We start from the raw sequence: 16,117 nt of genomic DNA, 5'->3' as shown, positions 1-16,117 counted from the left end.
CATCCTCATCACACCCAGAGCACTGGCCTGGCCCAGGGAGAGTGGGCTCATGTTTCTGGCACAGGTCAGCAGGGATGTTGCACCTGGGCAACTGCTGGGGACAGCAGAGCCTGGGAGGGTCCCATTGGGGGTAGTGTGGTGGGAAGGACACTTGGGACATGCCCAGGCCTCAGGCATGAAGACTGTCATCCACAGGAGTTTCAGCCTCAGGCACTAGGTGAGGGGCAGGCAAAGACAGGCTCAGAGGGCAGGGGCCTTGTGGGCAGTGCCACATGGCGGGGAAGTACAGGCCTGGAGGCTGAAAGGGCGAGGTTCACAGCCTGGCCCTGCCCTGGACTGTGACCTCACTGTGCCTCAGCTCCCTCACCTGTGGAATGGGGATGACAACATTGGCCTGAGGTTGTTGAGAGGATGGAAGAGATCAGCTTCTGAGACACTAGGAGCAAAGCTCAACCTATGTTGGTGTCAACTGCCAAACCAAGTTAGTGAGGCTGGGCTAGTAGTCTCCAAGCTCTTTCCTCAACACATTTGTTTGGGTGAAATTTGAGAAGTACTTGTGGGTAGAGGAGGGAAGGTGCCTCCTGCGAGAGCAGGACACAGGGCTTTCCTGTGGTTCGCACAGGGTGTGCAGCCTGGGACTGCCCCAACCCTACACTGACCATGCACAGCCCCTGCCAGAGTCCCTTTTCCCGGCTCCTCTGCCCCCTGCCCCCTAAATTGGTGTGTGGGTGGGAAGGAGGGGCGTTGACGACCAGTGACTGCTATCCCCCGGCATAGAGACCCAGGAGACAAGCCCCCACCCCAGCCCACATCCCGGTCCAGTCCGCCACCCCCACTCCCGCCACTGTTCAGCTCTCGTCTGCCAGGTCTCACACTGCGCGGCCTGCGGGGTTCAGTCACCCAGGGCAAGGGCCATCAGCTCACCAGCCCCCTTGCTTTCTGGTGCCTCAGTTTCCCTCCGCGGAGGGCAGCTCACTGAACGCAGCTTGGCCCATGGGAAAGTGGGGTTGGAGGTGGCCAGGAGCAAGAAGGGCGCCCCTCGAGGTGGGAAGGACTGCAGGCACGCCAGGGTCCCCTGCGCCATGCACACACCCTCCTCCCCACGCGCACAGCGCACACACGCCCCCGCAGGCACGGCTCCGGCTCCCGCTGTGGGCACGACAGGCCCCCAGGCCCCGCCCCGCCCCGGGGAAGCCTTTTCGAGCTGGGGCGGAGGCGTCTGCCCGCCGCGTGACGCAAGCCCCACTATAAAAGACCCGGCTCTATTCCCGGGCCCCGCAGCCACCTGGTGGCTGGACAGGCGCCTCCACCTGGGCACTGGCGCCGGGCAGCGCGGCGCCTTCTCCTCCTCGCCCTTCGCTGCCCCACGCTCAGCCCCTCGCTCGGTTCAGGAAAGTCAGGGAGACCTGTGCACGCCCGTTACATGCATGGTGCAACCGAGGTCCTGGGCGTGAGGGTCGTCCAGGGCACCTCAGCCGGCCTCCTAGCTGGGAACCTCTGAAAAGACCTTGAGGACAGGGAAGACCATGAGGACAGGGGCTGGGTGGGGTATGAGAGGTGGAAAGAGAGTCACAGAATTTTAGAAAAGCAACGACACACATTGGCTGTTCTGTACAGAGGAAAGTAGAAATCTCCCATAATCGCATAGTTAATGTCATCTCCCCAGATAGACCTACCCTCCACACTGTCATTGCTTATTGGAAATTGTTTTACTGAGGATGCAATCAAGGCAGACTTTCTGAAGGAGGTGGCTGTGAAGCCTTCAAAGACTGAGCAGAGCAGCCTGGGGCTCAGGACTCCTTCATCCTTGCCCTGAGACCAGGATTGGGGGATCCTAGGCCCCTGACCCAGACTTCACCCAGGGTTTGCCAACAACTCTTGGCAGGGCTCTGAGCAGGGGCAACGGGCAGTGCCAGAGAGAAGTGGTTGGGCCAGTTGGACCAGCAGAGCCTGAGCCAGGGGCCCACACAGCCAGCAGCCTCCACCCCAGGTTCTCCAGGCATATGAGAGGCCCTGGGCACCAGAATACTTATGCCAACCCACCCGCCATCCCCGCTGTCCCCCACAAGGCCCCCGCCTGTGCTCAGGCTGTTTGCCCCTGGAAGCCTTTCCATCAAGCTCTTTGCCAGCCCATGGAGCCTCCCAGATCCCTGCCCCTCACCAGAAGCTCCTCTGCTTCCCTTGAGCCCACCCCCACTCCACGCTGTCGGGGCCTCTCCTGAAGCATCGACCACACCTTGAGTGCAGGGGCTCCAGTGTGGGGAGGACCAGCATGCAGTCTCCGGGGCGATGGGCTGTGTGACCTGGGGCAAGTGCCAGCCCTCTTTCAGCCTCAGTTTCTTCATCCGCAACATCCGCACCCCTTGGGGCTGCCATGAAGATATTAATAGATTAAAATGTTAGATGCGGAGGGCCCAGCCCTGTACCCAACTCTAGATATAGACAGCTGGGCTGATGGTGTCCATCTTCCCCAGACCAGGACTCCCCCGGCAGAGACGTGCCTCCTCCCTCAATGCCCAGCAGCCTAAAGTGGGCTGAGGCAGAGGCTGGTGGGGGAGGAGCCTGCCCTGGAGGACGGGTCTGGCCCTCAGGGTGCTGCCCACCTCACCACCTTCACACGCCAGGGCCCTGCCGCTGCCCGCAGGCTTCCATGGGCACAAGCTGTGGCCAGAGTGGCTAGGCAGCCCGCCAGGCCACTGGGCAGGTCTGGGCAGCAGGATGATGAGCCCTTGGGGCCAGAAGCACAGCCAGTTCCCAGGCCAGCCCCTCAGGGCCTGTGGGTACTGGGCAGTCAACCTGGGGCAGTCGGGGACAGGGAAAAAAGGCTGGAATTTCTGGATGGAGTGGAGTTTGGGTCAAGGGCTGGAGTAAAGAATCTGAGCCCTCAGGGGTGCCCCTTGTGGAGCCCCTTACACCTCCCCTCTAGCCATGCCAGGCTTCCCCAGGCACTGGAACCGAGGCCTCAGCTTCAGGTACCAGGCCCAGGATCACAGGATTCTCTAGATGTGGAGAGGTCTGGGACTCTGCTGGGGGGCCCAAGAAAATGAACTAGACTTTCAACTTGCTCTTGGGTTTCACAACCTGGATACCTGGGAAGTTCATGCTGATGTCTACCCTAGCTTTCTCATGTTGCCAGAGCAACCCTGCTGATCTGTATGCTGGAGTAGGAAGGTAGCTCTTCCATGTGTGGGATGCTTCTAGCCCTGGGGTGCCTCTCTGGAGGGAGAACTGCAAGGTTGAAGAGGGAACTTGGGGGGAAGAATCAGTGGGTTTGAGTGCTGGGCTATAGGGGCTGTGGCGGGAGTATTCTGTGGAATCTGATTTTGAGTTCATATGTGTGCACCTGGGTGCCAGCTGGAGTGTATGTGTGGCGGGGAAAGGGGAAGGAAGAAGTAGTGGAAATGCCCAGTCTTCCCTCTGTTCCTCAAGCCCCTTCCTTCCACACCACCCACACCAAGCCACTGGAATCCAGAGAGGCCCCAAGGAAGCTTCCACCCATGCCCAGACTTTGGGGAAGGCAGGCAGCAGCCAAACCACAGCCACTGTGGGGGTGCTGTGTGAGCGTGCAGGTCACAGCCGTGGTAAAGGGGAGGAAAAAAGGAACTTTCTTCCCTCAGGCACAAACCTTTCTCCGAGAGAGGGTGAGAGGGAAAAGGGCTCCCAGACCCTGGATGGAGGCCTTCTGCCCTGGCCCCCTGCTCAACCTCCCTCCCCACACAACGATCCCCACTCCAGCCAGTCCCCAGTTCACCATTGTACAGATGGGGGACTAAGGTTCCAAGAGGCAAAGTGACTTGCCAGCAATGGATTCAAACAGTGCCAAGAGCAGAACATAATTCATTGTTCTTTCCATCCTGCAGTCATCTAAGAAGCACCCACTGTGTGCTGGGCCGTGTGCTGGAGCTGACAAAGCAGGGAAGGCTCCATCAGAAAGGTGCCCTTGGAGCCGGGCCAGGCAGAACAAGGAGGAGTCCTCAGCGGCAGTGGGGGAGGGCAGAGACGGCACTCTAGGCAGAAGGAACAGCCTGAGCGAAGGCTCAAAGGTAATGAACTTCTGCATCCAAAGCTGATTCTAGGAGCAGGGAGGCAACCCTGAGGGCTGGAGCATGGGACTCACAGGGGACTGGTTGCTGCTGGCAGGTACCCCAGGACCAATTGGGGATACACACTCTTAGTGGCCTCGGATGCCATGCAGAAGCCTGGGCCTGTGCTGAAGACAATGGGAAATAAAGCCTTGAAACAGGGGTTTTCCAAGCAGACACTGGAGGGGGAAAGATCTGGAGGAAGAGCTCTAGGCAGGGGAAACAGTAAGGCGAAAGGCCTGGAGGCAGCAGGCACTTTTAGAAGAATGAATAAATGACGGCATGGCCTTGATTATTCATACTGATGCTTCCTGGAGCCTATAGGGTGGGGACCAGAGTGCCCTGCCCCATGCTTGCTGGTGATGCCCATGCCTGACGCTGGGCGGAAACTCAGAGACCTCCACCTGCTCACATGCCCAGCTTCCTTATTCCAAGGAAGTGCCGAGGCCGATTACAGCCTGCTCTGGGAGCACAAAATTTGCCCCACGAAAGGGCACAGATGGCTATGAGTCCAGGGAGAGTTTTCCACCAATCTCTGCACTCTGACATTTGCTCTGTTAGCTTGGCTGGCTCAGCCCTTAATCATGGGCTGCTGGGACTCTGGCCAGCGGACTCATGGGTGAGTGCAGGGGGCTCCGGGGCAGCTTTGAAAACCCTCCACTCCTCCACTGTCAACCTGTGCTTATAGGGCTCTGGGCTTCCAGGTGCCACAATTCTGGCAGTTGAGCCTTGGATCCTGTATGTCTCTGTTCATTCCCTAGCTGCAGGATCACCCCCTTGAGTGCCATGTCCTTCCCTCCTGATCACTCCCCACTGCCACCACACACACACACACACACAGACACACACACGCACGCATGCACGGCCCTCACCTTGTGAGGGCCAGGTATACAGTAGGTGCTCAGTGGAAGACCGACCTTCCCATGGTGGCGTTCCTGTGCCCAGAGACAGCGCTCAGCAACATTTGTCAACTGCATGTTTTTGGCTTCCCAGCACCCTGGGCTTCCATTTGGCAGGGGCTGGGAGGGCCAGCTCCACGGAAGTAAAGCTGGATGGGGTTGGCCTGGACCTCCAGGGCTCCCTGCACCCAGGAGCCCTGGAGACCCTGCCCTGGAAGCCCCTCTGGGATCCGGAGACACCCAGGCTCTGCCATGGGGGACCAGACACAGCAGGTAGGAATGTGCCCAAGAGAATGGGGAGTAGCAGCTCATGATGAAGCAGCTTGGGGCAGGCCTGCATGCTAATGCCCCTGGGTGTCTGTAAACACACAGGCACCCACCATCTTTCTCCCCTCCCCACGCCCTGGAGCCTGACTCCTGGGGTCCCCACCTCTCTCGCTGCTATAGGGGGAGTTTTGGGTGGGAAATCACAGCACTTCTTTCATCATCACCCTGATTGTCGCTGGTGGGTGAGTGTGCAAGGATGCATCTGTGCATGCATTCTCATTGTGAGAGGCATGATGTGGGGGCAGCAAGGTGGGAGGCAGGACGAGGGCCAGGTGTGAGCAAGCCAGGGTGCCTGGCCTCCAGAGATGGCACAGGCTCAGAATCTGCCCTTGAGATACCCTCACTCCACGCCACCACAATAGAAACCGTGCCAGCCTCTTTCCACAGAAGACCAAGGCCTAGGCAGCTGGGGGGAGGAGAGGAGGGGGACAGAGCAGAGGAGGACAAGGACGGAGAGCCCACTGGGCCTCCCCTGGCTCCTCCTGCTCCATGCTGTCCCGGAGGCCCTGGCGTGCTTCTCATTGGCTCTCCTGCTACCTCTGGCTTCCGAGAACAGCCTCTGCCCCAGGGCCTGAGCAAAGGGTGGGGACCATGGGATCTTGAACCCTGGACCCTGTACTCAGAGGTCAGCCTCCTTGGAAGGGCCTCCTCCCTGACGAACTCAACCTTTGTCCCTGTCTGGCAGCAGCCAGCTGGTGTGAGGCTGCCCAAGGGCACTGTCTGGGCATCAAAATAAAACCTGAAAATTGCTGCCCCCGCCCAGTACCGCAGAGTTCTGCCGAAAGGTAATTATGGGTGGCCTAGGATGGTCACTCTGCCCACAACCCCAAGCTCAGCAGGCCCAGAGCCACAGTGCTGCAGGGAGCCCTGCCCTCCCCTCCTGTTCTGCACCAGGCCTTCAGGTTCAGAGCAGCCCCAGCCCCAGCTCCAGGGCCCTCCATCAGCCTAAAGGCCTACAGATCTGGGTAGGGGTCCCCTGGGGGGTCTGGGTAGACTCTGAACTCTGCAGAAGGTGTGGAGAGCGTGGGTTTGTCTCAGATTAGAATCATAAGAATGGTAATTCAAATTTGGTCTCAGATTAGAGTCAAAATAAGAATGGTAACTCCAGCCCCCACACATCAAGCACACACTACCCACCAGGCCTTGAACTAACACTTGATGTTCCTTAACTCACATACTTCCCACAAAGCCCCTACGATGTGGTTAGTAGCATCATTAGTTCCATTTAACAGGAGGGGAAACTGAGGCCCAGGGTCTAAACGATGCGCCCATGGTCACACAGCTGGGAAGTGGCCAGACTGGGCCTCACACCCAGACTGCTCTGACCTCCAGGCCAGAGTTCACAACCGCCAGGCCAGCTTGTCCCTAAAGCCGCAGGAGCAAGGGTGAGACAGCTGGTAACTGGCCTGGGTGGAGTGAGACAAGCGACTGGCGCGCAGGTGTTGGCAGCTGCCTCTGGACAGTGCTGCCCTCCAGGCTCATTCTCCTACCACAGAGGCTTGTGCCGTCGGTCTGTGTGGCCTCACAGGGGCATCCCAGTGGGAGTGAGAGACTGGGGGAAACAAGGGTAGGTACACACAGCCTGGCGGCCTCACAGCCTGCCCTCTGGCCCCCAGAGCCTGCTCAGACTCTCTTAGTCCAGAGGGAACCCCTGCCTGTCTGTCCCTGCCTGCTCTGGCCCCTGCAATATTCTTCCTCCACAGCTTGGGAAGCTCTGTGAGGGCAGGGGCTCCACGCAAGACCCCTGTGTGCCCCTCACACTGTCCTGGGCCCAGTGGGGATGCCTGGCGGAGTCTGCTGGCATAGACTGCTTGGGCCCTGCCTCCTGCAGCAAAAGACTCGCTGCCTGGGCTCTTGCCATGTTTTATCTCTGGAATTTGCCTTGGAAAACTCCTGGTCCCTGCTGACTAGTGAGGGCTAAGCTGTGACTTCCCTTGTCCCTGGGCTCAGGGTCTCAGTCCACACTGCCAGGAAGTTCTTACGAGCATCTATCTAACTGACTTCTCACTTGCTATCTGTCATTCTCTCCCATTCTCTTCTCCCTGATTTCCTTCCTGGCTCTTGCAGATGCAATAGTAAATAGGCCAGGGATTCCTACTTTTCCTCCCCACAGTAAATGCTAACTCCAAATGACTTCTGCACTGCCCTTATTAGTAATCAACAATGAACCTGCAAACCTTTATTGAGTCCTTGCTCTGTCCTGAGAGCTGAGGAGAGGGGGAATAATGGGCTGGCAAATTCCTAGGTGGGCTACTGTGCTTGAAGCAGAAACTGCCAATTGAATCACAGTACTTCTTGGTGCATCTGGAGGGACACAGCTGAGAATCGTCTCAACACAGCTCCAGGGAGCCATTGGCAACCAGCTGGAGTTGACACACCAGTTGAAACCATTTGCCCTCCCTTCTGCACCCCACCTCCTGCTGAGGGTTGAAGCCAGGGTCAGGCCAGGGCTTCTTGTGCAAAGGTGTCCTTGTCCTGTCCCACCTCACACTGCCTGTGCCCTGATTTCTTTGTCCTCGTTCTCAATGCCTGCCACAGGATGGAGAGAAGGCAGACGGGATCATCTGTCTTCTCGTCTCAGGTTCTAGTGAGGCTGCAATAGCCTGGTTAGGGACGTGGCCTCAAAGCAGCATGATGCCTTTGGATAGAAGGCATCTGGGCTGCTGCGTCAGAGCACCTTCCATAGCCGCCTCCATCTGGGACCCAAGACCCCAGACATATGTCTTCCCAGAGCTGCTCTGGAGCCCGGGGAGCACGGAGCCCCTTACCCAGCCTCCTGCTCCCAGGGTGCTCACTGTGCATTGCTTCCCCAGTCGAGGACAAAACCCTGACTTCTCCCTTGCCCTTTCCAGCCATTCAAACTGTGGATTAGTCCCCAATGGATGCCAGAGCCTGTGGGAGGGGTCGAGGGCCTCCCTGAGCAGAAACAAAGGAACTTGAGATCTGCAGGGGGAAGAGGCAAATCCCCGGATGGGTTACTGAGACAACATTAGACTTGCGGTCAGGCAGGCTCAGGTCAATCCCAGTGGTGCCACTCGGGCCTCAGTTTTCTTGTCTGTAAAATATGTATGACAGGAATAATAAACGCAACACCTGCATCATAAACGTACTTAAGGATTCAGCAAGATTATTTATTCCATCCTCCAGCATTATTGAGCACCTACTGTGCACCCACCTCTGCACCCACCTCTAGGGATATGATTGCCTTTTGGAGCTGACAGTCAGAGGGAGAGCAGACAAGTCACCAGGAATCATAATGACAGCCAGGAAATGACCACACAGAGTGAGCAGAGCCCAGATGGGGGAAGCCCAGGGACTGTGAGAGCCAGAGGAACCCCTGACCCCACCCAGGAAATCAAAGAAAGCTTCCTGGACAAGGTGACTCCTGAAGGAGAAGGGAGAAAGGTGTTCCAGGCCTGAGCAAGGGCTGGTCAGTGAAGATAGTGCACGTGAAAGCCACCAGCACTGGGCCACAGTATTTGTTTAAAAAATGCAAGATAGGGCCGGGCGCGGTGGCTCACGCCTGTAATCCTAGCTCTCTGGGAGGCTGAGGCGGGCGGATTGTTTGAGCTCAGGAGTTCGAAACCACCCTGAGCAAGAGCGAGACCCCCGTCTCTACTAAAATTAGAAAGAAATTAATTGGACAGCTAAAAATACATAGAAAAAATTAGCCGGGCATGGTGGCGCATGCCTGTAGTCCCAGCTACTTGGGAGTCTGAGGCAGGAGGATCGCTTGAGCCCAGGAGTTTGAGGTTGCTGTGAGCTAGGATGACGCCATAGCACTCTAGCCCGGGCAACACGGTGAGACTCTGTCTCAAAAAAAAAAAAAATGCAAGATAGAAGAGGGGCCCAGTCAGACTGTCCTAGGTACTGGATGTGGGACAGATGAACTGGGCTGGGCATGTCCAAAGAGCTGCATTATTTACTGTCCCGGCTATAAAATATTTACACAGGTTTCCTGATGATTTATGGTGTTTGTTTTCCTACCTCTGGGCTCCTGGCAGGTAAACCATGTGCCCTGCAGCTCACCCTGGGGAGGAGTCCTCGGGTATTGGCACTAAGCTCCTAACTGGGCCAGGAGGTGGGCTCTGGTCCAGCAGGTCAGATCATTCGGCAGATCCGAGCTCTTCTTATGATGCTTGAGCCCCACGGGCCTGAAGCCCCTGCCCCAGGCACCCCAGGGCAGAGCCAGGAACCTGGGGATGGGAGAGAGAGGCGCTGGCAGAGGGCGGGCTGTGGGGAGAGGCCCACACCAGGGCAGAGGTAAAGTGGACCGTGCTGGTGCTGCCACACTCCCTGGCTATGTGGCCTTGGACAAGGTGCAGGACTTCTCGTATCCTGTTTCTCCCGTAAAATGGGCTTAATAATAGAACAGTGTTTTGAAGAGTAGGTTGAGATCACACAGCACAGGGTCGGAGCTCAGTCAGAGGAAGCTTGCAATTCTTGCATGTTTAATTAAATGTCTGCAAAGTGTAATATTAGGACAACCTGTCATCTATAGCACACTTCAACTCCTAGAAAGTGATTCAAAAGTGTTTTAATGTGGGAAGTGGGTGCATTTTAACCTGCTTGGGTTGAGAGCTGAAAGCCTGCAGAGGCTTTAGAAGGGCCTGACTTCAGCTTTCATAGGAACAAGACCTGCAGTCTCCTAGGGTCTGTTCCTCTCTTGGAGTCTTTCTAGAAACCTTTTAAGAAACGGGTCCAGGCCGGGCGTGGTGGCTCACGCCTGTAATCCTAGCTCTCTGGGAGGCCGAGGCAGGCGGATTGTTTGAGCTCAGGAGTTCGAGACTAGCCTGAGCAAGAGCGAGACCCCGCCTCTACTAAAATTAGAAAGAAATTAATCGGCCAACTAAAAATATATAGAAAAAATTAGCCGGGCATGGTGGTGCGTGCCTGTAGTCCCAGCTACTCGGGAGCCTGAGGCAGAAGGATCACTTGAGCCCAGGAGTTTGAGGTTGCTGTGAGCTAGGCTGATGCCACGGCACTCACTCTAGCCGGGGCAAAAGAGTGAGACTCTGTCTCAAAAAAAAAAAAAAAAGAAAAGAAAAAAAAAGAAACGGGTCCATTCTCCTCTTACTCTCTGGAAAGGAAGCCCTGCACAGTGAGAAGGAGGTGGGGCACGGCTCAAGTGGACCCCTGCCCAGGACAAGGGGTACCTCGTAGTCCTCTGAGGGGAAAGGACTCCTCAGCCTAGGCAGAAGTGGAGCCCTGGACAGCTGGAATCACTCCGGGGGGGTGTGGGCCATGGCTGATGGGCTCACAGTTTCGTGAAGACTGGGCTATGGGGAAAAGTGGGCTGGGTGGGCTTCAGCCTGGGGCAGCAGCATGGAGAAGATATCAGGTGGGCAGGGATGGTGAGGGAAGCAAATTCTTACAAGGAGCTTTTGGAGTGTGTGGCCTGGATGTGGATGAGAAATCAGTTCCCAGGGTCTTCCTCTATGGCCCTCTTGAACCAGTCTGATTAACCCCTCCACTGAGCAGATGGACACACTAAGGCCAGACAGAGGAGGGATTGGAAGGCCACAGAGGATCAGAATTGGGAGCAGAACCGAGGGAAATCATGTCCTTGCTCTAAGAGTCCTAGATCTGTGAACTGTCGCACAGCAAGGGTCCTCAAGGTCCACCTGGTTCAGTCCCATGCCATGGTACACAGAAGGGGAACGTGCCCATTCTGGGCCTGTTTGCCTCCAATCGTTTCTCATCCTTCCTCTGCTCTGATCTTCATCTATGGCAGAGGGGACCGACCTCTTCATGCTGCATTGCCATTCTGTGGAGTTTGGCTTAGCCTTTGGGGAAAGTAGAGGCAAGACAGACATCTTAGGCAATGTTTCCAGCTCGTGGCCTCAGACCCCCCCTGGACAGGCCCAATGAGGTTCTAGCTTCTTCTGGATGACCCGAGTATCACTCAGTAATATTTTAGTGAGAACCAGTTGATGAGGTTCCTTAAGTTCACTGCATTCCCAGACAGACCACACAAAAAAGAGGGAAGCTGGCAAAAAGATTAGCACCCTAAAGATTAGAGGTAAGGAAGGCAGATCTGCAAAGGGAGAGGGGGCTGACCTCACGTTTCTGGATTTCAGGGTCCAGCAGGAAAAGAGAAACCATTCTAGGTATTTCAGATAGAGGGAATTGAATGTAGGGAATCTGTTATACAAGTGATGGAAGAGTACAGAGACTATACAGGGAATAGAGAGGCTGCCCAGAGAGTAGCACCAGCAGGAAGGAAGCCGCTACCACCCCCAGGCTGGAGGAACAAAGGAAGGAGGGAGTGGTTTGCTGGGCCACCCCTGGAGATCAGCAGCCTGGTAGATTTTCCCCAACATGTTTCTCAACTGGGTGTTTGCAGCAGGAACTTCCCCATTGAGTGCACACTTCCCTCCCTTAGCTGCCGCGCTGGGGGCACAGCTGTCTAGAAAACCTGCTGCTTCCCCTGCGCAGCTTGCCTGCAAGCTGGAGAGGCTGGAGCCTGTGCCGCTGCCCTGCTGCCCTACTGTGTCCAGAGGGAGAGCCCAGTGTCTGCTGAGCCCAAACACCAGGGACTTGGGGAGAGAGCTGATGACCCAGGTCCTCTGAGCAATGCTCTGGAAACCCAGAAAGTTGAAATCTCCATCCCACCATGTAGACTCCAAACAGCACCAGCCCTTCAAGGTCATGCAGTCAATTTTCAACCAACCAATGAGCACATAGATCTTAACTGAGTAACTGCTGTGTGCCAGGCAATGTTAAGTTACCTCAGTTTTACCTGATTCCAAACCCGCAAGGTAGTTCCCACAGTTTATAGATGGGCTTTGAAGGGTCAGGTCCCTTGCGCAGGGTCCCTAGACTAAGATGAGGCTGTGCTATTTTACATTTATTCTCTCACAGCCTGTGGCGCAGACCTGGAGTTGGAATGGCGTTCACCATTCCAACATTTGGGATTTCAAGTGTTTGGGGTAACCTCACTGGTCGGGCACTTTCTGTCATTTGCAGCCTTGCTGAGGCATGAATTGACATAGATTGAGGGATGTGACAGAAGGGAGTCACTGATTCGGAAGCTTACAGGAGGGGGAGCAGGCCAAGCTCTTCACCAGCTCTCCCGGGGGAATGCATGGGCGGCTGTCAGGCTCCTCGACCAGGTCACTTGATCCCCTCCTACAGCTGTGTGACCTCGAGCCAGTTCCTGTACCTTCTCAGCTGTAAGATGAGATGCCTAAGCCCAACCTTGAAGGTTCTTGCAAAGACCGTGATCATGCATGTAAAGGTCTCGACGATCCTGGCACGTAGCAGGTGCTGTTAGGACAATGATGTGGATCGTGGCCCTTGCAAATGGAGGCATAATCCAAGGCCTCGTGGCAGGTCCTGAGGCCCAAGTCAGTCGGAGCTCCAAGAACAGGCAGGGTGGTCCCAGGGATCAGGTGGCCAGGAGGGCCCACGTCAGTGAGATGTGAAGGTCAGGCGGGCGGGAGGGGCTGGGATCCGTGCGCAGGGGCTCTGGCCTTTGGGAGCACAAAGACTGGGGTGGGAATGGCAGCTCTGCCCTTTCTCGGTGGTACGACCTTGTGTAAGTTACTTCAACTTACTTCCCTCACCTGTAGAATGGAGAGGCTGGAGCCTGCGCCACTGCCCCGTGACATCAGTGCTCGTTTCCTAAGGTATGTTGAGAATAAATGCAGTAATGTTCCTGAAGCACCTGCTATGTGCCTGACACAAGCTGAGTGCTTAACTAACATCAGCCGTTACTATTATTTAACATCAGTGGTCACTGTGATTTTCGTGAGGGCTGGACCGGAGCTTCAGGGCATGAGCAGAAGGTGACAGCTCTTCCATGACCCCAACAGTGCCTCCTGGGCCTCAGCAGCCTCAGGCCCCACGGGCAGGAGGCTTTTCTCCAGCACTTTCCATCAAAATGGGATTAGGGGAACGGCTGAGGCTTCCTGACCTGTGGCACTCCTACTGCTCCGTCAATCCCTACAAGGTCAGTTTGCAGATGGGTCTGGGTACCCACTTGTGAGGTCTGGCTCTCTCTACCCGGCCTTGGCCCCAGTGTCACTCTGCAGAGGCCCCGAGCCCCCAGCTGAAGTAGGCCTTGGGATTGCATCACCCTGCCTTCCTGACTTCCGGGCGCATGTCAGGGTGTGGAATTATTTTATCAGCCTGGTTATTGGTTTCAGTCTACCTCTCCATGCTGGGAGGGAAGCTCCTTGAGGTAGGGGTCTTGTCTGTAGCTTAGAGGCCTGTGCGGTACCTAGCACTTAATAGGGACTGGTAAACATTTGCTGAATGAATGAATGAATGAATGATGACCAGGGAGGCAGAAGGTGTACATTGGTGGGAAGCACAGGAACACCAGACAGAGATGCAGAAGGCCTGACTTCCACGCCTAGCTCTGACCTCAACAGCTGTGTCACCCTCAGCCTCAGCCTCCCCATTTGTAGCATAAAGTCTTTGGGCGGATGAGCTTCAAGACCCCTTCGGGTTCCAACATCCTATGCCTCTGAAGGGTCCCCACCAAGCTGCGACTCTAGGAAGACTTCTTGGCCACCGGCTAGCAGGAAGTTGCCATGACGAATGCAAACAGGTCTATTTTGAAATATTTTCTCAGATTGGCTGTGTCTGGGCCGTGAGTGACTAAGCAGAGAGAATTCTCCCTTCCCTTGAGGCCGCCTCCCCTGGCACATGACTCGGGGCACAAATACACAAGTACCACCCCACTCACAGGAGCACATGCACACACACGCTCATGCACACTCACATACTCAGTCTGCAAACTCACATTATACCTGCATGTACACCCTCACGTAAACTTGCTCACAAACGCCCACACTGCACAACCCAGGGGCGCACACACACACACTCATAGCCATCCTTACTCACATACACTCACACACATGTTCCTATATATGCACACACATGCACACACTCATGAATACAGCATGCAGTCATGCACATTTGCACTCACACATGCTTACATGCTCATTGCATGCCGCCATATATACACACACTTGCACCACCCTACATACTCATACACTCACGCTTGCACATGCTCACAGACTTTCACCTTACACACAAATGCACTTACACAGTCTCCCACACACATGGTCACCACTCAACATGCATACGCACTCTCACACACTCACACATACTCACGTACATACGTTTACTGTCCCACGTGCTCACACATGCAGTTGCGCACAAACTCGGCCACACACACATGCACACACACACTCGCACCCACAGTCACACACACGCAAGCCCAGCCCCGCCCGTCAGCAACTTGCCCCTCCAGAGCTGCCCAGGCCTGGCCTCGTCTGATGGCTGCTCTCTGCTCTCTTTTCCCTCGTGGTTCTATTTATTTTTCTTAGCCACGATGAATATATTTGGAGAAGGATCTATTTTCACCCTATCTGGAAACATATTTCCCCTCAGCCATGAGCTGGGCAGATCAGTGAGAGGACTCCTGGCTGCTGCAGTGTCGGCTGGGAGGGCTGGGGCCAAGCCAGGGTGGAGGCAGAGAGCCACAGAGGCCGGAGGGCTTCCCAGAATGGTCTGGCAGCCTGAGCCAGGGCTGCTGCCTCTGAAGTCCTTTTTGGGTAACCCTGAACTCAGGGCAGCTGCTCCCCATAGAGGTGGCTGTGTGTGGGGGAGTCTGGCCTCCTTCTTTCCTCCTTCCATCTGATCTGGGGGTACCCCTGGCTCCTATCACCTCTCTTTTTTATACGGGAGAAGAGCGTTTATAGGTCATCTTGTCCCTCTCAGTTTTTAGATAACATGAGTTCTAGGTAGTGAACATTTCCTCTGCCCCAACCTGTGCAAAGCCCTCTGCATGTGTCATCGCATTTCAGCCTCATAACTACCTCGAGAGGTTGTGCCATTATTCTCTCATTCCACAAATAAAACGGATGCTCAGGAACATGCACAAGGCATACAGTAGTGGGGGCAGAACAGAGTCCTTCTGTCTTCCTGTTGCTCAGGCCTCTGTAGCCTTACCGCCTCCATCACTCACCTGCAGAGCCACCTGCAGATGACTGGGGGCCGTGTGGCTGGCCCTGGCTGGCTGGTGATGGGTTTTTGTTGGTGGCCTGGGTGGCTGCCATGCCCGGTCAGCTTCTAGCTGCCAGGTATTGATCACACTGGTGTCGGGTGTGGCAGGGCAGGCCTCTGGGTGGGTGGATTACACAGACAGAGCCTCTGCAACCTGAGGCCTTTGTCCAGTCTGTACCTCCTCCCCTTTTGGAGCAGTGTCCCTTCCTTCACACAAATGCTCCCATGTGACAGCCCTGGGAGGCAGAGCAGGGCGAGCCTTCACACCGCAAGCAGAGTCCCAGGCTTTGTGTGCTTCTTCCTGTGCCCCTGTATGTTGGCACACAGGTAAATGCTGGCTAAAATCAAAAGAATTTAAAAATAGGCTAAAGATTTAAATAGACATGTCTCCGAAAAATATACAAATGACCAATAAGCCCATGAAAACATGCTCAACATTATTAGTCATTAAGGAAATGCAAAGCAAAGCCACAAAGAGTTACTACTTCATACCCAGTAGCGTGTCTGTGACCAAAAAAGATGGACAGTAAGTATTTGTGAGGATGTGGGGAAACTGGGACCCTCATACACTGCCAGTGGGAATGTAAAGTGGTGCACACTGTGGAAAACAGCCTAGCAGTTCCCCAAATGGTTCAGCATAGAGTCACCACAAGACCCAACAATCCCACTCCTAAAGAATTAAAAACATATGTCCATACAAAGCCCTGTACACAAATGTTCATAGCAGCATTATTTTTCACAGTCAACCCACATGTACATCAAATGTGGTATATCCATATGGTGGAATAT

The sequence above is a fragment of the Propithecus coquereli genome, unplaced genomic scaffold (genome assembly GCF_000956105.1).
Source record: "Propithecus coquereli isolate 6110/MARCELLA unplaced genomic scaffold, Pcoq_1.0 Scaffold1, whole genome shotgun sequence".
In the NCBI taxonomy this organism is placed as follows: Eukaryota; Metazoa; Chordata; class Mammalia; order Primates; family Indriidae; genus Propithecus; species Propithecus coquereli.
The sequence above is the reverse complement of the archived record's forward strand: the minus strand, read 5'-3'. Positions refer to the sequence as shown.